Genomic DNA, 9118 nt, shown 5'->3' on the forward strand with positions numbered 1-9118 from the left:
CTTCTTGGCCGAATTTCAGCAGGAGCTTTCATCCATGTTAAGATCAAGTTATGCAAATAATTTCAACAGGCTTTGTCAGGAAAGTAAGATCCAAAAGAGATTTTTGGGTGACAAGATCTAGAATAACACTCCCCTCAGTTCTGAGCCAGATCCAGACCTCTGGGTCCTTTATTTTTCTTCCTGCAGAGCTGGGGAGAGCCAGGGCCCTGCTGCTGCTCCCCAGGAGAGGCAGATTCTTAAAACCTCTCTGACATCTGCTCAGCTACAGAGGTGGGAGCCAGGCTGAGCTCTCCCAGTGCTGGGTCAGAAACGCTGCAGCTCTCTGCCTCACAAACCCCAAACCTGCTCTGCCCAGTCAGAGCTCTGCATCTGCATTAATAATAATTAATATGCGTTCATTGGTTTTGATCAGGCACAGCCACCAAGGTGCAGTTCACACACGTGAGAACACTGAGGAGCTGGCCACAGGTAAGCAAAATCAATCCAAGCTGGGAGCCCAGGGATGCTCTGGTGATGGGATTTAGAGCTTCCCCGAGCCCCTGGGTGGGGAGAGCTGTCCTAAAATTGCTGGGTTTTCCCTTTTCTTTGCTCTAAAAGTGAATGTATAGTCTTTGAAGCTCCAAGGGAAGATCTTGGAAAATGTGACCTTTAGAGCTTTGAGACTTGATGAAAAATAAAAAAAGGATCCAAGGGACAATCCCTTTGAAAACATAGGTGGCTATTAGTGAGCAGAGAGAGGCAGCAAGGCTGCTGTGCTTTGCTTGGAGGCTGTGAGTGACAGCAGTCACTGGGTTATCCTGCAAACCTTTGGGGGGACAACACCTGGGGGGTTCCAGCAGAGCTGGTGCCAGGCTGCTGGAGGAGGCCAAGGGGAACACTTGGTGCCACTCCAGGAGGTGACATTTGCTTAGCTGGCACTTGAGAACATCCCAAATCAACATCCCTGCATCCTGTGGGAACCATACCTGGAGACCCAGCAGGATCTTCAAGGGTGACTGAGGTGAATCTTTATGGTAGTTTGCTATTTCTTATCAAGATGATCTTTTAATAAAAAGACAAAAAAACCCCTTGGAAAATGTGGGCAATACTTAACTGGGGTGGACAGTCTCCTGGACTCGTTCTTCTTGACTTGGGGGCATTTTGGGGTAATCCATCATTAAAGCTCTGTTGCTCTCGTGACACAGGAGTGGAATGCAGCAGGAGAGGAGCTCCAGGGACGCATCACTCAGCACCCAACATCAGCCTCTCACTACCCAAACATCCACCTGTGTCCAGGACAGCCATAATTCATTCTTTTCATAAAATTTTGGTAACTTGCACTGTTTATTTTGAAACTCTGCTGTGTTTCCTTCTAGGTACCAGGGGTACCATTTGGAAACAGCTGCCATTCCTGGAGAACACCCCGTGGGCAGTCCCCTTGCCGTGCTACTTACAGAGTGAGAGCAATTTTAGGAACAAATTGAACCCAATGGAACCCCTCTGGGGTTTCTTCACCTTCTCCATGGCTGTACTGGCTGCCCAGATGATGTCCAGATGCAGCTTGCCCAAAGAACAAGTATTGCAGGGACTGAAACCTCAAAAACTTCCTTGGACACCCCTCCCAGCTGCCCAAGATTTAGCAAAACTTCCAAGCCAAGGGTTAATTTATACTCAGATTCCCCACCTGGCTGCCAAAGTCCCTACACTGTTTGCTGTAACTGTCCAAATACTCTGAGTTTCTCATCCACCTCTGTAATTCCATTCCAGCCTAGGGTAAAAAAAAAAAGAAGGGATTTTGGCATGTCTGTGCCACTCCATCCCTCTTCCCATCGGTTTTCTGCCATCAGAGCCCATGGACCAGCCTGACATAAACCAGAATGCCACCTGACACTCAATGGCTCCTTCCAAATACTTTGGGTATGTGTTGGATAAGGATGATGAGTTTATACCTGAGCACATCATCTCCAGATTTCCTCTAATGTTACACTAGGGCTGGAGAAAAAAATCTTGTGAACATGAGGTGAAGGAGAGGAACTGTCTCTGCTTTAAAGTATTTAAAAAAAAAAATGCACGGAAAAATTTTTTACAGTTACTGCTCCTTCCCCCTTTTGCTCTCCTCCACGTACTGCTGTGGTTTACCAGGGATACAGCACAGCTGTATCAACAACAAAAATAAAATTAAAGCCAACACAAACTTACCTGAGAAAGTAGTAAGAAGGCAAACTCAACTACTGTTTCATCTGGCATTATTGTAGCTTTGCTGCTCTTTGTCAGGGACTTCTTCCAGGCAAAACTGGAGAGATTATCTTGTCTGGATGTTATGAAGCAGCTAATCCCTTCCGCAAGTGGAGGGGAGCCAAGTGCTTCAGCTGGGCCAGCACAAGTGTCAGTATGGTGACAAAGTGCTGCCACCAGCTCCCTGCCCTCCCTCCAGGGGCAGCCTTCACCAGGGCTTTGCACAAACCAAATCCTTGCAAGACACCAAGATTTCTCCAAAATAGCCCAAAAGGTTTCCCCTGTCCCCACAGCCCCAGCGTGGCCCTCACCAGTGACCCCCAAGCCCTGTGGGACAGGACAGCCCTGGGCACACCAACGAGAGCAGCAAAACCAGCACCCAGCCAGCACCCAGCACCCCAGGCAGCTCACCCACCCCAGACAGGCAGTTCAGGGCTCTCCTCTACATCAGGGAAAAACCTACCCACCAGTGCTGTATTCACTAGGTGTTATTTGGCATATTAACCCCCTCCAGAGCCATTACTGCCAGTAAAGACAAGTCACATCTCCACCTCAGAATGGCTCTTGTGTCACCTCACACTTCAGTGTAACCAGGGTGAGGCTGCCTTGAACAGAAATTCAGGAAGGTCTAATCTTTAATCACACTGTGCATTAACTCTGAGCAAGGTGTTTATGCAAACAGCACAGCCTGCTTGTCCTCCCTCTTCCCTGAGGATAATGGGGACACAAACCAATCTCCCACCTGCCCAGCCACCCCCAAGCCCAGCAGCTCAGGTGCAGCCTATTTGCCAAGCTGGGGAAATGCAGGAGGTTGCTCAGCTGGGAAAACGGACCAGGCATCAGAGCTGGACGTGTGGATGTGGCTGCCTAGACACCCGTGTATACATTTAATGATAATTACTTCTTTTCAGCAGCCAGCAATGTGCCTTTTACAAACGAAAATGGTTTTGCTATTCCGACGTCGGGAAATCTGCAAGTCAAAGGTGAGGGAACGACTGCACGGAGCAGCCAGCATTAAAAAAAAATAAAAAATCCCAATCTGGCAGGCAGCAGCAGGCTGTGCTTCCTGGGCGAGCTGGATTGCCAATCATCTCTGTACCTCTGTGCTTTAAATAGCAATAATGTGTTGAATGTGAAATTGGCTGTGCTGATGTGGTTTGCTGTGTGCTATTAAAATACAAGCGTTGGGACACGTCTTACACACCCCTGGCTCCTCAGAGATGTTACTGGGGAAAAAAATACAAACTCCGGTGGAAATCTGGAGGATGGGGGACGTGAGAGGCAAAGGGGGAGAGGTGGATAATTGTGGCTCTGAAAGATCACGGTTCTACAAAAGGAAGCAGGGAGAAGAGTGTTCAGCACATCTGGATCCGGGCAGGAGATCACCAGAGCCTGGGGCCAGGCTGGGTGACCCTGGTGCCAGGAGCAAGGGAGACCTGGGAGCAGGAGGCAGAGAACTGGGACAGGAACAAAGCAGTGAGATTTAAGGTCCTGTCATACTCAAGTGTTTTATTACCCCATCTGCAGCAGATATAGGACTGCTTTTTTATTAATATTTTTTAAGAGGCCAGGCATACTGGTACAGTCCTCGTAATAAAAGGTGCCAGAATGGAATAAAACCCAAAGTATCTCTGTTCATCATACTCATGGACCCCATGATCTTTAAACAAGGTCACACAAACCCAGCACTCAACCCTTTTTTCTGCAGCCCCTCCCCAGCCCAGGCACAGACAGCACAACAGCATCAAAAGGAAAATTAACTTTAGAACGTTAAATGAGAAGAACAAAAGACTTGAGATGGGAGTGGGAATTGTGCTGGGAGGAGACAGCATGGGTGGTGGGTGCAAAGGTGCTGTGCTTGCAGTAGTTGGAACACAGAGGAAATGGGCAGTGAGATATGGATTTGATAAGCAGAGAAGCTGAAATTCTGAATGCACTGGAGATGCTGATAGGAGGGGAAAAAAAAAAAAAAAAAGGAGGGAGATGGAGAGACAGGGGAACACAAGAGAAACAGCTGTGTACACTGTGATGCACGAGATGTTATAGAAAATAGAAGGTCAGAGTGATCCATGAAATTCTCAAAAGGACCAGGAGCAGTGGAGATGGAAAGGAGACAGCAGATGTTTTCATGGCACAACAATGATGGAACCGTAATTACAGCGAGATAGAGCATCCTGCATAGCCACAGCAACAAAGAAATAAAACAAACCCCAGACCAGACACCTTTGATTGGCAACTGGAAAAGGCTACAAAAAGGTAATAAGCATTTAGCCTTTCTATTACACAGGAGTCAGGCAAGGGGAAGCAAGAGGCAGCACCTCTGTGCCAAGCAAAAATGACTTTTTCAGCCCATTTTCAGCAAGGGGAGGTCCAGGCACATCAGGCTTGAGGCTGCCATGTCCAGCATGTCCATGCCTTGGCAAACCCATCCCAGGGCATCCCCATCCCAGAGGCTTTGGGAGCATCACCAGGAACACAACAGTCCAGGCACAGAGTTTACATTAAGCAAAGGCAAATTAATGGAGGAAAATGAGAACCTGAAGGGGACTGGAGCAGTGTGGAGCACTACAGGAAGGAAAAAGAGCCCTCAAACACCAATGCCTGCACAAACAGCACCATGGGTTTCCAGCTTCTGACTCAGGTCTGTGCAAGGACCAGTCTGCTTGTTTTGCAAGGTGGTTTATCCCCCCTTTGCCACGCTGTTCTTGTTAACAGACAGCTCCAGAGGTCTGTCCAGCCAGAACTTTATCAGGTTACACCTCCAAATACAGAAGTGACCACTGCTGCAGTGAATGTGCATTGAAAACCCTTGGCCAAGGCAGCAGAATGGACAACCCAGCCCAGCACCTTCATTGCCTTCATCTGCTCCACAGGACTTTGTGCCAGCTCTGTCCCAGCCTCTGTTAGCAGGACAGGTCCCAGGGACAATTGTCCCTCTAGCTCACCTGGGGCAGCATCACCCCAGCAGTTGGCAATCCTGGGCATGGGCTCCTCAGGGACAGGGGGAGAGGCAGAACCTGGTCCCTGTGAGTCCTCACCTCCTTCTCCCTCAGTGGTTAGAAAAGCTTTCAATCGGTTTTGCTGGGTCTTAAAAAACAAAGCAAGGTTACAGTCATGATATATGGCATCCCTCACCTACAAAAAAGACCCTGAAAGTGCCAGTTTTGCCTGTGTCAGGAGTCAAGGTTAAGCATTCAGGTTGTTATCTGTCTCTAAAATACAAATAGGAAAATAAGGTTTTAATGTATTGCTAATAAAGCAAAACCAAACCACCTTCACTTAAGGATATTTGTGGCACCTCAGCAGGAACATTTTTCCCCACCTCACTCGTACTGGTCAGATTGCTGCCTCTTTGCTCAACTTTGTTTTTCACATCCAGAAGTCCATTTCTCAGAGCAAGCACTGAGCTTGCTTCATGGAGGCTGGGGGGGGGGAATGGAGATGGGGAATTATCTGATATGGAAAAAAAACATCCTTTTGCTTCTATGGCCTGGGGTATCTCTGTGCAGAAAGGCATGCCACAGTCATAGGGAAAAAAAAATCCAAGCAAATTAGGGGTCAGCCTCTGCCAGTGGAAAGCAGCACTTTTTTCTTTATCATCTCAAGTCCAGACGCTGTGTAAGGACAAATCTGCACAAGCAGAGATACAATCTGGACCTGCGAGCAGAGAGCAGCAGCCAAGGCATGTAAATCAAGGTCCTATAGATGCATCTTATGGCTCGAATTTATACATCTTCCCTTCAAGGACTGAGAGCCCGAGCAGCCCGACTGCTCCCGCAGCGCTGGGAGAACCGGAGCTGCTGCTGGGCGGTGCTCAGCCGGTGCTCGAGTGCCATCTGCTGCTGCTGCTGCTGCTGCCACCCAGACACAGCCCCAGGGCCCCACTGCCGTGCTTGGGGTGGGCAACAAGCCCTGGGGGTCTCCTGGGGAAGGAACGGGACCTGGGGGATGACCCAAGGGGACAGGAGTAAAAGCAGCCAAGCACAGGAGCTCAGCCCAGCTCCTTACCCTCTGCACAGGGGAAACAGGGACCAGCTATTCCTGGAAGGGATTTTGCCATAGTCTCTGGGCACTCACACCCAGCAAGTATCCAGATGTCTACAGCAAACCTTGAGGTTACCTGTAGGCCTGTGACACAACCCAGAGACCCTGGTGTTCCCACCTGCTGCTGAGAGTGATGGAGCAGCTCTTGAGAGGGCCAGAAAAGTGGTTCAGGTGTACTTGAGTGAGACACACAGAGACTCTGGACCCAGCCAACACACAGGAGAGAAACCCAGATCCACACACTACTTTGGAAGGGCTCTTTCCCAGAAATGAGGGCACCTCACTCGAAGCAGCACAAAACGTCTGATCAGCATTCTTGAATCCTAACTGTGGAGTTTGGGTACAAAAAAAGAACATCACACACATCCCACACAGAGTTCAGAAGCTGGGACACGAACCAGCAAGTCCCTTTGATCCCATCTGCCCTCCCAGGGGAAGTCTGAAACCTCAGAGCAGTCACAGCTACAGCACAACTCCCATCATCTCCCCCTGCGAGGATGCAGACATCATCAGAAACATCCAACCCCAAAATACACACCTGGGAATCTGCAGCAGCTCCTCTGCGTCCTTGCTGCAGCAAAAGGAGGAAAGCTGCTGGCACACGTGTGTCCCAGAACTATAGGGGCACTATAGGGCCCTGGGGTGCAGGGGGTGTCTGGAACTCACCAGCTCCCACCTAAGGAGCTAAACAGACCTCAGAGGCTGCAGCCTGGAACAGAAGTGAAGTCTGTAAAACTCCCAGGCAGCACAGACACAGCAAAGCAAGGGCCATTACTCACCTTTCCCCAGCACCAGGATGATGGATTAGCCAGGGATGCTTTCAGGCAATTTAGAAAACAAACAGGAAGCACTTTTTTCACCCACACATAATTAAGTTGTGGGACGTATTGCCACAGGATGTTGGGAAGGTCAAAAGGACAAATGGACTCAAAACACCATTACACAAATTCACCAGGGGTGGTTTATATGTGTCTATTAAGTGCAGGGCTGCGTGCAGGACTTGGCTCAGCAGCCCCTGTGCTGCTCAGAGCCGGAAGCCAGGAGTGTGTCAGGGTAGAGCTGCTCTGTCAGGGAGCCCTCTTCACCACCTTTTTTGCCCAAATTACCTGGACTGCCAGAGGGGGTATGGGCCAGGCTGGCCCTCAGTCCCCTGGCTGCCACAATCAGTGTCACCCAACACTTCTGCCTTACCAGGACCCTCGAATTTCCCCTGGCACCATCCCCCCCACAGAGCCAGGGTTGTTTCCTCTTGCTTTCCTTTGATGGAAGGGGAGAGGAAGCAGAGGTGTCTGAAGCCAAAGCACAGCCCCTGAGGCCACATACAAAATACAAGACAAATGTTTTCATGTTCTCTAATTCTTGCTCAACAGCCTCTTGCTCCTCATCCCCTCCTAGGGCTAGCACCAAGACAGAACCTGATAGATTAATGTGATGCAATAGAATGAAAGCAAAAACAAAGTTTACATCCAATTTTTTTTTCCCTCTAGGAACCCCCCCCCTCCCCTGCCAATGAAGTTTCCACCAGGGAACGATAGAGCTGACTGCACACGTGGCTGGGAGAGGGCAGGAGCTGGACTGCTCCTTGTGCCAGGGCTTCCAGTGCCAGACAGGGGCACCATTATTCTCCATCTGCTCCAAAAACAACTCCCTTCACTTCACCCCTCCTCCCTCACTAAGAAGCCTTTGAGTCGAGGTGCCAAAGGAAACTCATTTTGGGGCTGTGCCCTGGGGCTCACGAGGGTCTGACAGGGAGATACCAGAGCTCAGGGACCAGGGCAGAGGTTGTGGAGCTGGGAAACCTCCTAGGAAGCAGCAGAGGGAAAAGCCCCAAGAGGGAGGAGGTCTGGGCTCCCAGGGGCTGCTCGGGGATGGGGAGAATGCTGGAGTGTGCCTCGTGGGCAGCTTTCCAGGCAGAAGTTATAAATCAGGCATCCCCAGAGATGTCATTTGTTTTACCCGTAATAAAGTTACCTCTTTTGAAAGGGGAAAGCCCCTCTGAGCAGCCTCAGTCAAACAAACCCTATGGGACAGCTTAGCTCAGACGTTCCTCTGCACAAACCCAGGTTTGCAGCCAGGAATTCCACAGTGCTCTGGGGATGGGGTTAGCACGGGGAGCAGTGTGACCCCTCCAAAACCCACCCCAGCTCCATCCCTGAGGCCTGATAGGGCACACAGCACCACTCACAGCACCTCAGAAAGGAAGATGCAAACACAGCTGGATGGTTCTCACCTCCCCTGAGCCTTTTCCTCTGCCCTTTTCCAAGCAATCCACATCCAGCTGCCCCCACCTCCACAAAACCATTCACCCTTGTCCATAATGTGGATAACCACTCAAGTCACCAAGCTGAAGGACCCCCTGCTTCACAGCTACATGGCAGCTTTCCTCTCCCCTCAGTCTTTCCAGGAGACGACCGGGAGGCCCCTTGGAGGAGCCAATGCTGCCTGCAGAGCACAGAGCTGCTGTGCACACCCTGCTCAGGCACCAGGCAGTGCTGACCCAGCTCTGCCAGGCTACAGCCAACAAGTTCCTACCTGGGAGATGCTGCCTGGTGGTGACAGCCACCCCTCAGCAGATACTGGGGGACTGAGAAATCCTGGGAAGTGAAATCCTCCTCCCTGGGCTAAGCAAAGATGGACTCTGTCAAACTCTCACAGCTTTCTAACAAGTAATTAATCATAAAAATACAACCAGTTTTCAACTGGAAGTAAAAGGAACCCCAGGAGATTTGAAGGCTGACCTTTCCATTCCTGGTGAAAAGTCATCAGGATTTTACCTCCCCTGCTGATCCCACTGAGCTCCGTTCTGAACCCTGCATCACAAGAGGTCAGGAAATGAAGGCTCTCAGTCATCACAGGTTGA

Source organism: Calypte anna, chromosome 19, assembly GCF_003957555.1.
Source record: "Calypte anna isolate BGI_N300 chromosome 19, bCalAnn1_v1.p, whole genome shotgun sequence".
NCBI lineage: Eukaryota > Metazoa > Chordata > Aves > Apodiformes > Trochilidae > Calypte > Calypte anna.